This window comes from Lolium perenne, chromosome 2 (assembly GCF_019359855.2).
Source record: "Lolium perenne isolate Kyuss_39 chromosome 2, Kyuss_2.0, whole genome shotgun sequence".
NCBI lineage: Eukaryota > Viridiplantae > Streptophyta > Magnoliopsida > Poales > Poaceae > Lolium > Lolium perenne.
Genome location: NC_067245.2, coordinates 7,062,403 through 7,078,807, shown reverse-complemented (window position 1 = coordinate 7,078,807; position 16,405 = coordinate 7,062,403). Strand labels below are relative to the sequence as shown.

The 16,405-nt window shown below is 44.4% G+C and overlaps 1 long non-coding RNA gene across 1 annotated transcript; it reads left to right on the top strand.

Moving 5' to 3' along the window:
* Positions 1 to 752: 752 nt before the first annotated feature.
* LOC127329689 (uncharacterized) lies at positions 753 to 2,563 on the top strand. Its single transcript, XR_007868992.1, has 4 exons — positions 753 to 884; positions 972 to 1,187; positions 1,422 to 1,564; positions 2,112 to 2,563. It is a non-coding gene; the product is annotated as an uncharacterized lncRNA (long non-coding RNA).
* The last annotated feature ends 13,842 nt before the right edge of the window (positions 2,564 to 16,405 follow it).

Genomic DNA, 16,405 nt, shown 5'->3' with positions numbered 1-16,405 from the left:
CGGGCGGCGACATCAGCGCCGGCGAGCCACGAGCGGCGACCTCCCTCCATGTGGCCGTGCAGAGGAGCCGGGGGCCGAGATCCCCGCCGTCCCCTTCACTGGCGCCGTGGTCTTCGACCGGCAGCGCCTCCGGGGGCGGCAAGGGGAGAGGGAGGGCGGAGGGGGGCGGCGGCGGGGAGGGTTAGGGTTTCGCCCCCCGCGTCGCCTGGAGGAGACGACCCGAGGCGCGGGGTCTGGATCGGTCTCCGCGGAACAGCAGGTCGCCACGGCACACCGCGTCGCGATACCAACCTCTGAGTCAGGGTTATTTGACTCCAACCTTTGTATTTTTCAATGTGCGGCTTGGCTCCCGCGTAATTTGTATGCGCCATATCCTATGAAACGGAGGGGGTATAACATATCTACATGTATGCAGTTGCAGTGGAATCCACGTGAACGCGGATACAGGAGTTTGGAACCCGGCGAGGAGGAAGCAATTGCCTGGAACGTACGGCAAGTGCAGCTAGTAACCTGTTGACAGAAGCCTATGAAGGTTGGAAGCATTCAAGTTAGGGCTAGCATGTGGCACGTCTCAAAATATACGAAAAAGTCTAAACGCAATTACTCATTTCAGTAGAAGAAAAGAAGGATGATATTAACGTACTACTCATACAAGATATGCCCAAATCTACTCTCTTTGAGAACCGGTAGAGCAACTAGATAGCTGTTACTATTATGACGTTAATTTCTTCCTTCGTTCGTAAGAAAAATACATGATTTTTCGAGAGGCATCCTGCAGAGAGAGTGTTCACCGTCCTATAAAAGTAGACGAGTGTCGCAAAGCTCGTCCAAGTTCCAACCTGGGCCGCGAGCAATTGACTAGTGCAAAACCACGAACGCAACTGGTCTGCTCAAAACCTGTCTACTTAGGATAATTATTACGTGTGCCTGTGCTGCTTATCTTAATCGTCATACTTCTTTTTGGTTTTCAGGCAAGATCGTCACTGCTAGCTATGGACAACCAGCCACCGCAACCGCCACCTGCAAAGCCAACGGCGCCACCTGCAGAGCCAGCTGAGTCGATGTCTCTCTCCCTCCTTAGGTGCAATACACCACGACTACTGCACATATGTCGCGAAGCGATGAATTCCAGTCTAGGTGAACCATGAAACCACATTCCCAGTCTAGGTGCTTTCTCGTTCCTTAAGGTTTGTTGCTTCCTTTGCTCTTTTGTTCTCGTTGTTCCCTTAGTATGTGTGATGTGAACCTGTTTGTCTAGAACTTGTTATTGGTGGTGTCAGGTTTTTGCCCCATAGTGGATATCTCGATGTCGAGTATTCATAGTGGGTTTCCTGGCACTGCCCTAGCTCGCTTCCCTTCTCCCTATCCCCTCTCTATTGTAGCATAACTGAACTTGTTCTTTCCGTTTTTGCAATGGAAAGGGGTGGAAGCCCGGTTGGAAAAAAGCCACTAGGAGCACCAAGCAGATGTGGTTGGGTGCTAGTGGCCGCTATGGAAATGGATCAGCGTCTTTTGGGTTGGTCCATGGAAGCTACTAGGAGGACTTCAAGCTAATCCTCACTCGGTAACTCGTCGCCGCGCCCCCTAAGTTGTTCTCACTTCATCTCACTAGCTAGCATCCTCTTAGCGGCACCGTCCTCCCTAACAGAGGAGGTCTAGTGACATGCTCGCGGCAACGGTACAGTGAGGTACACGTACCAGGGAAAAACTTTGCCAGCGCAATTTATAATCTAATAAGGAGGGAGATCCACAGCAGATCAATGGTGGATTTAACGGATGTAACTATATTTGGGTAGGAAGTACCGGTACCTCGTGGTACCTCCCGACCACCATAGAATTTCTCATGGTGAAGAACCACATGAATACCATTGCCGGAATGATTAGTAGGGCAACACACAAGACTAGGAGAATTGGTCAAATTCCCATTTTCGGAAAGAAGAGAAATTGTCAATACGAGTAGGTTCTAAACAAAACTTTATTGTGAACAATCTTATGATTACTTTAGTTGAAAATTCTACATGGTTAGTGGGATCCTTCAGTTTACAAGATTTTGTTCATTTTGCAATCTTATGTCATCATGAACGCTAACTATGGTATTTGTGTTATTGCAGCCGCTCCACACGTGGGCGTTGCATGACCCTGAAGAAACAAATATGTGGCCATGACTCTCTAGTGGGAGCCGAGTATATGTCATTCGTGTGGTGAACAATTACAATTAAATATTAATCCTACTACCTCCGTTCTAATGAATAAAGTTTTATATTGTTTTTTAAAAGTTAATCGAAGCAAAATTTAATAAATCTTTTTAAAAATATATCAACAAATATGATATTCAATGGATATCATATAAAAATATATTACATGATGTTTCTTATAATATTGATATTGTATGTTACATGTTCATGATTTTTTATGAACTTGGTGAAACTTTAAATGGTTTGCTTTTCAAAAATAATATAAGCCTTAATCATTGGAATTGGAGGTAGTAGTAGATTGTATCTTTCATTATCTGTTTTGTAAGCTACGTCTGTACCTAATAATAAATAAAGGGTTGTTTCTTCTAGTATGCTTTTTCTTGTCCCTAATCTTCAAAGAAAATTACAGCATTGTGTGAGATTGGTTTTCGGTTGACGTCTCGACACCAACTGGGTTGGCCATAGGGACATCTATTTCGGTGCTACTCGTTCGCTAGTTCTACTCTTTTTTGCCAGCCTTTGAATTTTTTCTTACTTTTGCGAAAGCTCTTATCTTAAACTCTCACAATAAGGTCAAAGGATGTACATGTCGGGTCAATGGAGTTGACCGTCATGCTGACGGGTGGATCCGCGTAGGGGCCATGGCGCGTGGATCTATGTAGGGGACGCATTGTGTAGGTCCGTCGCTCACCTCCTACCCCTAGACGATTTGAGGAATAAAGCAGAGCATATTTTTCTGTCTCACTAGCTAACCTCATATCTCTCTCTTTCTCGAAACAAATCAAAGAACTTTCCATCTCTCTCTTTCATACATCGTTCATTTTTTTGCCCAATGTGGTAGCTAATCTAGAGCAACTTATTTTTTCTTTTCTTACGTATTTCAGGTTTTCCTAGTATGGTTCAAACATCTACAAACAAATGCAGATATAAGATAAACTAACATATATATATACATCAGCAACATAAAAGTTGATAACATTTTTTGTTAATTTAGAATCAACACACGACTGATTAAAAAATCGTTTTTGAACTTTCACACCCTATATTTACTAGTTAAGCGTACATACTTCGCATGATGAGAAAAATTCGTGATCCTTTTTAAGCAAGATGCATACAGTGACAGGAAGTACTTTCTCTTAACAAATGCCTATACAACATGATATTCACAAGGAGTTTCTTGTGAAACCAAACGTGTGTAAATACTGATTTGTAAGCATCATGATTTCTATTATGCTGAGTGAAAGTCGCTACACTTTAAAAAAGAGAAACATCAGCTGCTTACTCGTCTTACTCCTCGTATCAAAAACGAAAAATAGTACTCCCTGCAGTCTAAAATACTTCTCTACAAATATATGTATCTAGACATGTTTTATTTTCTAGATTTACTTATTTTTGGACAAATAATTTGGATCGGAGTTAGTACTCACTACACATTTGCAGGTCTGTAATAGAACATACAAGCTGCTCCATCCATGTAATTAGAAGCCGCATGCCGTGTTGTCTCCATGTTTTCCGATTGATAGTTCAAAAGAATTGCCTGGTAGGGTTGCTACTGTAGTACTGCATGTGCTCTCTCCCCTGCGATGTGGGTAGAAAATTCTAGAGAGCCTTGCAGAATCAGTGCAACGTACACACGTATCCAGAAAGGTGGCAACATAGAGGTGGGGGGAGCGCGAATCCCTGCTCTGTCGGCCGTTAGATTGGCCTATCGAATGTCATACATGTTGCGACGAAGCTCTGTTTAAGACACCAAATGTGAGCCGTCTAATTGGAACGATCCAACAGCCTACGTGATTGGATATTCGCACGCTATAGGAAGTATAGATATTTCTAGTCACCGTTTGGCTATAGGGTAGCTCGAGAAGCATTTCAGTTTGGATTATCCAAGCCACGAACAGAGAACAAAAGAAATGTAGAGGGGCTATGTTATACAGTAGCATGGTTGCACCAGTTCCTTTTGAGTTTTTATTGTTCTAGCAACAATGCTAATGACAAGACACAAAATTATCAGAAATAATCCAATTATAAATATATATGTATACACGATCAATAAAGGCGCCGCGTGTGTGTAGGAGAAACTTTGAACCGTCGAAAGTTGCTGTTATGTTGGGGTTCAATTTCTTCGTCCTGAAGTGACAACATTAATTCATTACCAAAATAAGAAATTCATCATGATGCTACATCGTTTTTTTCTTCTAGCTTTTTTTAGATGGCTTATCCATGTTGAGACTCTAAGTGATCCATGAGCTGTAATAATTTGTGTACTGTTACAACTGTTTTGGTGTGACTTACTTTAATAAAGAGCCGTATGCATCAATTGATGCAGAGGCAGGGGCACCCCATTTCGATAAAAATAAGAAATTCATCGACGTGTCATGCTCAAAATGGAGCAAAATAAAATTTCTTACTGTGATGGATACATGGTTCTCGGCATTGGAATTATGTTCCTGAAAACAAAGAAGTATACTACTTAGCTACACTAGCACTTCCCTTGATGCACATTTTTATGCTGGACAAATCTTTCTTTGTTCTACGGCAGAATTTATATCGTAAGGTTGGCAAGAACTAGATTGAATACTTATAGTGCCAAAAGTTTGAGAAATATATTTCTGCTCAACCATGCCGGGTTCAAAACAAAATGTACAAATGACCATACCTTTATCCATAGAAGCACGTTTGTTTAATGGCTGTGTCTCCATATCATTGAGAAAGTTTACCTTGCTCTTAAGTGAGAGTATTATGCTATCGGAGAACACATGATTATTTTCTACAAAATACAGACATGAATTTAACTAATGCATCCATACACTTCCATTAGACTATTCTACTGTTCAACTATAAAAGTTGCTGACTACGAAGATCACCATATAAAACCTTTGCTAGTTAAAACCAAATAAGATTAAGATCATAGTTATGTAAATGGCTCCCAATTTTTTAATTAAACTTCCCTAAAAATGCGTAGTTTCCTTTCTTAATTTATGTTGGCAAAAAGAAAATCTTGGGAGTTAGATATACGTCGGATCCAAAGAACCTTAGATCTGACCCCAATAACCTTCAAGTACTGGTTGCAGTTTGGTAACAATGTTAATGATTAATTTAAAAAATGCACTACAACATGTAATAGAAAATTACGAAATCTCACAAGAGACCCATTATGCATGCATGTTGTATATCCTAAGTACAGAGAAGAAACGGAAAATCAGGCCGCCAATGATCACTGCGCTCTACCATCTTGAGCAAAAACTCACTACCATTAATATGAGGATGCAGCCTTCATGTGCAAGGAAGAGGTTGCTCCCGTCGTCTCTATGAACCCAGCTTCCTGGCCGACGTTGACTGTGGTCTCCCTCTGGCCGGAGGTGCCCACGGTGGAAGTGGTGCTGGAGTTGGCGCCACCCGGGACGTGAGGAGGCGTTCATAGCCTAGAAAGCGCTGTCGAGGACATCAGGGCCATGCATGGCTGCAGCCGGCGGCGTAGCGCTCGTGGGGCAATTAGAGGAGCGCGACCATCATGGCGGCTGGATCAGACCAGATGGAAGTCGAATGGGCGAGGAGACTAGGAGGAGGAGGTTATGATCGAAGATAATGGCGCAGAATCGCCTGCCTCCACTAGCCGGCAGAGATTTCTAATAGGTGTTAGGGCATGTACAATGGCATCTAGTCAGCCGTCTGTAGCATGAACCACGTAAGAAATTTGCCGACGTGGGAAAGAGAGAGAATGTAAAACGGAAGAGTCCGTCTGTAAAATAATAGACGGTCTAATCCCGCTTAAATCGTGGCTTACCGACGGCATCTTTACCATTGTATGCGAGGCTTCACACGTAGTGGGCCGATGATCGTGCAAAAATCAATGTTTTTCATCATGTGCGGTTACCAGCTGTTTGAGTATTATAGACAACGAATTGGACCCATTGGCGTCTGTACTAATGTACATGCCCTTAGGGCATGTACAATGGTCTAGACAGAAGGTGTTTGTAATAGCACTTCATATCATATATAGACAGTAGTATAGACAGTGTCTACAGTGGTATAACCATGTATGAGTATAAGTTATAGACACCCTTTATACAACAACAAAAATATTGTCTGTAAGCCGTCTGTAAGAAGCCTACAGATTGTCTGTAACTTTACAGACAGCCTCCCTCTCTCTCCTCATTCTCTTTCCTCAATATCACCAAAATCACATATAACTACCCCTTACAGACAGCTGAGTCATCACTATTGTACATGCTCTTATTGGGGAAGGGAATTTGGCCCACGATTTTGTGTCCAGCTAATGTAGAAAAAACTGCGGAGCATTTATTGGGCAGTTACCTTTTTTACATTGCCAACCTTTCAAGAAATAGTTCCTACGGAAGGTGGGGTCACTAGGCCAATACATATCTTACAGATCGTGGGTATCAATCAACTAACGTAAATTTGCTTGGAAGGCAATAAAGAAAACATGGATGGAAAGGGAAAAGTACACTAAAAATTGGAGAAATCAGAAAATAGTTTTTGAACTCCACGATAGTCTCATTTCACTTTGTTGTGAAAGTATTTATCGGTCCGAAAGAAAAGGTGCCAGCGATTCATGGGATTGCCAACGCAAATATATGTAGCTAGGTCAATATTTTGCAACGTATATTAATAGTGTTGCAAAGTATGCATTGTTGTATGGGGGTTCATGTTGCAGTGAGATTTACCTAGCTTCACGTCCCCGGAGGGAAAACCCTACATGTTGCTTGTTTGTATTTGATTGATAGATGAGTTACAGAGATGCCTTGATGGCTATGGCAATGTAGATTGCTTTGCGGTGTGCGTAGCTAGGGTTTCAGATTCCATGAAGATTGTCCTCCCCTAAGGCCCCTCCTAGCCCTCTATAAAGGATAGTAGGTCTCGGGTATAAAGGGAAGGTCTCAAGTGCACCATTTGGGGAGGTTAGAGAGTACAAGGACTGCAAGATTCCTTGATTTGAGCTTGAGCGGTTGAGCCTATCCTTGTCCTGCACGGCATGTTGCTGGGCTACGGTTCCTTTAGATATTGCTAATGATTTTTGGCTTTGTGGGCCTCCCGTTAGACCACATCAGGTATGGTACGGTAGCAATGGGTGCCCAATAAGGTATGCACACGTCAGCATTGGGATGCGGCATGCAAAGATCAAGCGGTTGCGAAATTTGTGCGGGCATGGGACCTCCTACAGCGGAGAGCTGCTAAAAATGTAGGAGGTTGGGGTCTCTGGTGGTGTCGTCGTCGCTTCGAAGCCATGGCCCCATTTCCTGATGAACACGCGCGAATAGAACTTTGCGGCTTGGCCCTCCACAAGTGAGGCCATCTCAAGCGAACCGACGCAAACGGACCGTGATTTTTTTCTGTTTTGGGCAGCAAATGCGTCAGCACGGACACAACACACACCGTGCATCTATCTTCCAGCTGCGGCCCCAGACCCACCTAGCAGCGGTTTAGCAACCACTTCATTTGGTGTGCGCGTTCTAGTCATGGCTTCGAGTCGATGCTGCGGGATACTTTCGACAAGGTCGAGTTGGTCCCCGGCACTGCACTGAGTTCCTTGGCTGTGACGAGTTCAACTACGTCCTATCACCGGCCGCGAAAGTGAAGATGGAGGCCATGAAGGAGCTGCGGGCGCCCCAGAGGAATAACATGGATGACTACATGGGCTACCTCACCTAGTTGGCGGAGAAGGACAAGGAACAAGGCATAGAGGACCAGCTCTACATCATGCCAGAAGGGGTGAACGAGGAGGAGGTGCTTAGACTTTCCGTGAAGGTCTTCGAGCGTGCAGAGGTGTCCTGCCACTTCTCATATGGTTGAAGGAGTGGACGAGGAGGAAGCGTCCAGGCTCACCATGGAGGCCTCACATGTACGAACCGCCCCACATCGCCAAGGTTGAAGTGGGATCAGGGGGCCGCGCTTGCTCCAGCCACTCTTGCCCCTTTCGTGGGTATTCGAGGCGCCGACAACAAATTGGCCGTGGGATATGCCTATGATCGTGGAGCTGGGATGGGAGGATGACGGCGAGCAGTAGACTAAGATTTCAGCCTGTTTTTTTTAAAAAAATCTTAGTCTTATTTTCATTTGTACTATGTAAATTAAGTTTGCTTTTCCCCTTAACAATGACTGAGAACTGATGATCAACCCGTGAGTGTATAATTTTAATGAAAATGTCTTATTTTAGGTGGCTTTTGTGAGAGAAGCTCATTAATCTTTCCGTTTTGTCCATGGTTGCGATTCAGCCCAAGCAGAACAAAGACATATATAAATATGTGTTGTAGTTGTTACGCATGCTTGCCAGATTTTCTCTCTCCTTTGAAGACTAGTGCCAATACATAGGGTGAGGTGTTTCTGGTCCCGAGCTCATATGAGCTCATTTTGTGGACTGCTGTTATGGTGATCTGTGCAGGTGTCAAAGTTGTGATGCAGTACTTAGAGCATCTAACAGAGTCCGTAAAAGTGCAAACCAAAAAATTCGAGTTCAGTCTTCCAAAAACGTGTTTACGGGCCGCAAAACAGCTGGCGTAAAATAGACCTGTAAACTAAAATTGAAAAATGGAATATTCGGAAAATCATCATCTTCTTCACAAGAACGGTCGGCGTCCCTGCCTGTATTAGCTAATAGGTCTCTCGCTTCCTTCCGTTTTAATCTAGAGATGCTCAGCGGCGTCAGCGTCCGTGTGCAGCCCGCCAACTTCACCGTGGAAATATGCAATCAATGTTCAAGAAATCGCTAATCGTTAACGTATAAGATACATGACCTTCTGGAAGCTTATAGGCCAATCATGGGTAATCTTGAGAGTAAGGTTGTGAAACATGAAGCTGCGTACGCTATTTCAATGGATTTATTTGTGATTTTTTGCCGAGTAAGGTTGAAGATTCATTTGTGACACACTATCTCAATTTTCTGGGGTTGAAAGAGGGAAATTTTCTGGGTGTAGTGTGAGTGTATACCCTACTAGTGCGAGGTATGTGGCCTGCTAAAACAGGTGTATAAAGATCATGGCAAAAATATACATTCAGAGATAGACCGCAAGTTTGAACTGTGTATGCTGGCATAACCTCGCTCCTGGGGCGGAGGATGCCTGCACGGGGACTTGGCCCATGGTGTTGGCTGGTCGGATAAAGCAAGGAGTTGTGGCCGTGATTTGAGGCAAATGTGATGACATTGCGGCTTCTAATGAGAGTATGCTTAGCAGCAAGGGAACTAATGAAGGTAATACATTTATGGTAGATGAAGGAAAGCGCAAGCATTTGAAGATCATTGATGGGCTTGGCAGACTGGGGTGCTCTTTGAAAGCGCAATATGTCTTTAATCATTTTTTGGTGTTGATCACGACAAACTAAATGTCCAAAGCCAAATAGCCAAACACAATCACAATTATTTTTCATGAAAATAAGATCCACAGGATGCCAGCCAAATAGTGCTCTAGGTTGTGTTTCAGTGCGTCCGGTTTTCTTATACCTGGTGGTGCTCCGGTTGTGGGGTGATGCCCAAGCCAAAGCATCTAGGCCATTCCTCCGGGCGCTCTCGGGTTCGTTTTGAAGACTCGAGCCTTGGGGTCAGAGCTTCCTGAGCCTGTCATCAAATTCATAGCTAGCCCCATATGTGGAGCCTCAGGGAGTGTTGTTTAGACAAGGATACGGCTAGGTTTGAGTTACACTCTCTAAGGCCGCTACCCCTTCGGGCTTAGGGTTATCTTTGGCATTATTTCCATTTCAAATTTGAACCAAAGCCTTCCCCACATTATCACAGTTCAATCCTTTGATTCGTTGAGAGATTTGTGAGTGATTTGAGAGAGGAGCAAACATCTTGTTTGATCAGCCAATTCTGTTTATTGAGCAAGTTCCAGGATTTACCTCATTTATTTTGTTAACCTTGGAGGTTGAGGACTCCTACGCGGTAGGAGTAACCATTATATTTCAAGTAGGAGTCACGGTTATCTTTCAGTTCGTGTGAAAGGGGTTGGAGTCCTCCCCATTTTCTGCACTAGTGGATTAAGGTTCTAGCGAGTTCCCCATCATGGGAGTGAACATCCGGATAAACCTTCATCTCCGCGTGTCTCGGTTATTTTTATTTGAGCTCTTTACCTTTGCAATAGCATTCGTCCTTGAAGTACCACAGTGCATCATATAGGTTGTTTCACTTCATTTTTAGCCACACTCTATTATCCGCATAATCTAAACTTGTGAAAAGAAAAGATTTTTTTTTAGAAACCTACAGAATGACAGCGATGGGTTTTACCTCGTTAAGAGTGAGATGGGTGACAACAATACGGAGGCAGGGAGATACAAGCAGAGCAGGATCAAGAAATTTATTGACAGAGGAGTTGATTGACTCACTCTAAACATCCTTCAAGGCTTCTATCGGCAGCAAAATTGCTAATGTCATAGCCTCCACCCATGCAAAATATTTGTTGGTAGGATTACATCAAGGCACCAATCTAGTGTCATGTGGGACCCAAAGTCCGCTCTTTCCCCCGGTGTGATCGCGAAGGAGAGTGCTCCTCCTCCCTTAATTTCATGTTGTTGGGTACACCTACACCCCACCCCCAATCCAAATGTGACATATCAACCATTCATGTTCTCCACCACCTTTAGATGGAAGTCACTTCTACCTTTGGAGATCTTCTATGCATTCTCATATTCTTAATTAATCGTGCCGAGGAACTTTGGTTGGTGGAGGTTGATGGGTTTAAACCAGTCAATACAAATAACTTGCATACACTGTGATAGCAGCATGGTACTAAGACAAGGCAATAAACTAACAAGCTCGAGCATGTTCTGCAGCAGTACTTCCCTCGTACTCAGTACACTCAGTGGTGGCATTGGCATAGGACATGTACCTGCTGACGAGGACGCCACACCTGGGCTACCACTTCAACTTGAAGCTCTTTTCCCCATCTGAATTTTCTGAAAGTAAAAGAGTGGTTTTAAATGGCAGTATACTCTCAGGAAATAAACATGAAATGCATTGAAATACATGTATGAACTATGATGAAGGAAACAAGCCAAGAAATATATCAACCAAAAATGATGTCAGTTACATAGAAAATCTTACCAAGCATTGCCTAAAATTTGACAAATTATCCGTGGACAGTAGGACAGGCAGACAGACATGGATCAATTTTATTCACCAGCATCAGCATGAACGAATTTTGGGAGCGTTGAGCATCATCATCATGTAAGAATGGGAAGGGAATGGGCAAGGATGAAGTTCTCAAGCGTACTCACGTGGTGAAATGGCAATGGCGGCCCCGGTGACGACCTGGTCACAGGAGCGCCGAGAGGAGAGCCACGGCGTTGAGAGCGAGAAACGGAGGAGAGGAGCCGCGGCGTCGACAGGGAGTACAGTCCTGGGCGCGTCTGGAGAGAGGGCGCCGGGCGCAGGGAGGGGCGGCGCAGGCGGTGTCTCCGGGAGTTGCTCGCCGATAGGGAGTCGTGCGTCGTGGATTCGTCTCGTGCAGCTAGTTTAGGCCCGCTACTACTTTGGGCTGCTTGGGTGGTTGGCTTGGTATTTTTAGATCGAAAAAGGGCCTTATCACTTATCAGGGGAGATGAAACCATTAAAAATGGCAGGCTTCCCACAAAAAAAAAAAAAACAAAGAAAGCAGGTTCAGTTATAGCAAAACTTATTCATCGTCCATTAGCGTGCATCGACCAGGAGCAAACAGCTTGTGCCCACAGCCCGTTACACGCAGAAGCAGCAACACTGAGGCCCGTTACATTCTACAAGGTTCGATCTAGTCGGGGTTTTCCAGGTTAAACACCGTTTTATATGTTCGGTTTTTCGGCTGGTTTAACAAGTTTAATTCGAAACATGTTCAAATTTAGCTTTATAAAAATTTAAAAGTTGCTCAGATTTTTTTTTTCAAATTTGAAATATTCAGATTAAAAAGATGTTTGAATTTAAAAACTGCTCATATTTAAAATTTGCACAATTTAGAAAATGTTTGATTTTGAGAAAAAAAGGAACTATACCTATCATTGGGCCTTTCTTGGGAGCGGCCCACAAGGGAGGCGCTGGAGCGGGCGATAGGGGCTCCCATCAAATATTCCTCGAACTAGCCACCACCTCTAGATTCAATGTCCGCTCCCATCTAAGCTTGTTCGCAATGGTCCTATAGATGTGCAATGTGCATAGCGCCAGAACTGAACCACACCCACGAATGCCTGAAGGAAGAAACAATGTGCAGCGAGACAATTGCCTCGACCCCAAAGGCGAAGTGGTGGGCTTCCAGCGGGGCAATCATCCATTCGTGTCGAGGGTTTGGAAGGAAGGCAATCGCATAACCAAGACCCCGGAGACGTAGTGTAGGCTTTGTGGCCGGTGTTCCGTGGGGTTGTTTTGGCCTCACGGCCTTTTTTGAGTTTGGCCACTTGGGCTTGACCCTATCTGGTAATTGAGCTCTTTCTATCTAATGGAATGGCAGATCGACTGCCTGCTCCTCAAAAAAAGAGATGTCGTTGTTGGTAGTGGGCGAAGCGGAGGCTGTACATGCCGGAAATTAATTCTATAGAACCCCCCAGTCCACAAATTTATTCACCCCGTGGATCAACTCCAGCAGTTGGCATATGGTATATATGGCTAAAAGTAGACAACAAAATCCAGTACATTTTCTCTCTCCTACCCACATGTCAACTTCCAGAGTTGTCAGATTTTATAGAATTAGGTACGAGCCTATGAACCAGGTACGAGCTTATGAACCTGATTTTATAGAATTAGTCGTCGGAGGAAGCAATCATGCCCAAAGATGAACTGGCTGACGCTGGACCGGCGGCACCGGTCCCGTTAGGATATCGATGGGTACTAGCTGGCGGTCGAATTCAAGCGGTCGTTTTTTGGGCCAAGAGATTAGAATGATGGAGGAGACCTGCTGGCCACCGGAGTTAAGCAGTCAAGCAGTCGCACACGGGACGTTGTACTCGTGCAGTAATGTTTGTGGCCGCGCATGGGACGCTGAAACAAAATACGAAACTGTCTCCCATTCCACGTACGCGTATCCTTGCCCTGCCTTATTATAAGAAAAAGCCCATGACAAGGTACATGATGTATATGTATCTGGTATATATTAAACATATTTTTTAAAATTTTAAAAATTAGGAAAATAATTTTTCATGTAGAGGTGCATATTCTACAAGCCTACATAAAGTTTCACATAAAACTGACATTTTTTGCCCTGCGTAAAAAAGACAAAACAATATAAAGAAATGGATTGTTTTTAGCACCAAAGTTTAGCTTTTTCGGCGCAAAATATGTTTGTTTTTGCTGAAACAACTTAATAAACATGTAATTCTTTTAAATAATATTTAAAATGCATTTCAAATAAAGGGTGCATATGCAAACACCATGTATAAATTTTTGTTCTGCTTATGCATAATAACTTGAAAAATCTGTGAAGTACAACTAAACAAATGGGCAGATAATCATATACAGCCTCTCATAATGAAAGAACACTTCAAACTATAGCAACGTCTTAGAGACAGCTAATTTGCTGAATAAGTTCAGAGTTCAAAGGCGCTTCCCACCGCTGACAGCCGAGAGAAAATCCGACCAAATAAGTTCACAATTGGACAACTGGTGCTGGTGGACTCGCGGAGCAAGATAACGATGGTGTAATGGTGTTGATGGGACAGCGGCAGTATATTCCACATGGACGCAACGTTTGTAATTTGACCCACTATATCAATTCACAGTATTGTAAATGCAATTTTTTTTATAAAGTTGAGACATTTTTTAAGGACGAAGAGAGTAATAAGTGAAAATGGATTGTAACAACGGTATTTGAACGGACGCTGCTCCCAGGTGCTTGAGAAATTTTGGCATGTAACGTTAAAAAAATGGGATTTCTATTTTCGTGCCCTCAGGTCCTTAGTTGTACTCAGTTTTCCCCAGCTCCTTAGTTTTTTCTCAGTTTTCCCCAAGCCCTTGTTTGAAACCCGCAGAAGCAGCTCAGACGGCAGGATTCCCGTTTAGTTGACCGTTCTGTCACGTGTGGGGCCGCGTCGTGTGGAGCCGCGTCGTGTGGGCTCGCGTCGCGTGGGGCTGGTAGAAAGGGACCGCGTGGGACAGGACGAGAAGCGTTTGGTTGCACGTGAGTAGGAGCTGGGTTCTGTCTCTCTCGGCCCCAAATTGGCATTATTAAGTGCACCTTTTTCCCCTCTTTCTCTCTGTCCTTTTCACCAAATTAGTATAAAATCTAGAGAAGCTTGCATTTCTGACTTTTTTCAATTATTTGTGTCTTTTGGCCCTCGTTGGTTGCCCAATATGGCAGCAAATCTAGTACTCCCTCTGGTCCATATGTATGTAGTTAAATCTAGAAGCAAATCTCCAGGATAATGTACGATAAATTCACAGTCAAAGTAAATCAAGAAAACTAAGTACGGCCAACAAAATATAGTAGACTAGGGATAGATAATCCCTAGATAATATGGATAGATAATAAGCTGCATACACAGCAGCCAACATAGTAACAGGTTCTTCACAGCACCATCATACTAACATAACAACAAGGGATCCCTAGCTAACAAAAAAGGGATCCCAACAACAAACTAGGAGGCAGCAGCAGCAGCACACGTCCAGGACTCCGCTTACCCCATCTGGCTCTGCCTCCACTTGTTGCTCTTGCTCCCCTTGGGAGCCTTGGGCTTGAGCGGAGGCATGCGCCCGGCGGAGATCTCCACCCGCTGCAAGCTGCGGAGGTGCATGCCGAGCGCCCTGTGCTTGGCGCGGAAGGAGTTGACATTCACCGTCGTGCCGACCTTGGGGAAGGTGGTGCTGATGTTCTCAGCATGCGTGACGAGGCAGTTGAAGTCCGTGGCGCCGAGTCTCCTGGTGCAGAAGGGGCACCTGTAGACCTCCTTGGCGAAGTAGGAGATGTACTGGCCGACCTGCAGCCTCCGCAGCACCTGGCGAGTCTTGACGTCCTCCTCCTCCTCGTCGTTGCCGACGTCGCTGCCAGACATCTGATCCATATCAAACAGAAACTAGTGAATGAGTTGCAACGATGAACCCTCCCTGTAAAAATTTGTGCCCAACCATTCATCATAGGCAAAGAAACAGATTCTATATCTGAACTAGATCTGAACTTGAACACATTCGAGATTATTTGCAAAATTAAACGGTTGATATCTTTTGATTAGTGCATAAAATAACTGATTGAGATCCCATGATTACTTGCATAAATTAACTGATTGAGATCCAATATTACTTGCATAAATTAACCGAACAGCCGAACCCCAAATCTTAAACGAAATCAAGATGTGATCAAAACAAAATAGAATAAAATCGGCGCAAATATTAGCCCAATACTCATCCATCTACAGATCCATCTACACCAGCAAAAATAGGGTTCAAAAAGGAATGGGGAACAAAAAAGGAAGCAAACCGTAGTTACCTCGTTCCATGGGTCCTCCAGGGAGGTGTCGTAGGGGTTCGGCGACGTCCGTAGAGGGGACGGCGCCGAAGATGGAGGCGTCGCGCTTCGAGCCTACCTCGACGATGGGATTGGCATTCTCCTTGTCCATCTCTCCGGCGGAGGAAGAGGAAGAGGGAGAGGGTTTTTTGCTTTGGAGAAGATGATGGGACGTGAGAGAGTTCGCGATGCGTGAGCGAGTGAGAGTGACAGAGAGAGTGCGAGGAGGCGTCTATAAAGGCGAGGGGTGGTTAATGCGACCCGCGTCCTACGCGTGCACAAGTGCACGTCTGCACGTCTTGGACTTCTGCAACGCGACACGCGTCCACGATTGCACGTCTAGACTTCTCCACCGCGACCCGCGTCTACGCGTCAACAATTGCACGTGTCCTCGAGTCTAACCCTGGAAATTTAGATATACTCAGGTATACCCTCGAGTCTTGTACTAGCATTTTTTGTGTGCTCAATTTTCCCCTCGAGTGCTAATACTGGCTAGTGCAATATACTCAGTTTTACCGTCAAGTGGCTGGTCAACAGAGAGTCAACAAATGGGATTAACTAGTTAAATGAGCCATTTAATGTGCAAAAAAATCCGAAAAAGAGTGGCACTTACTCATGGAGTCTTTACCACAAATTGCCACTTCTCAAATTTCTCCTATAAATGTCCCTAGACTACCCGCGCATGCAAGGGCTCTGAGAGGGGCAAAACAATCTCGTTCACCCATTTCACGTGCGACAGTAGAACCAGCCTCCCGCTTTTCATACTGACCGTCCGATGCAGTAAAGTTTTGTTTACCTATCGCT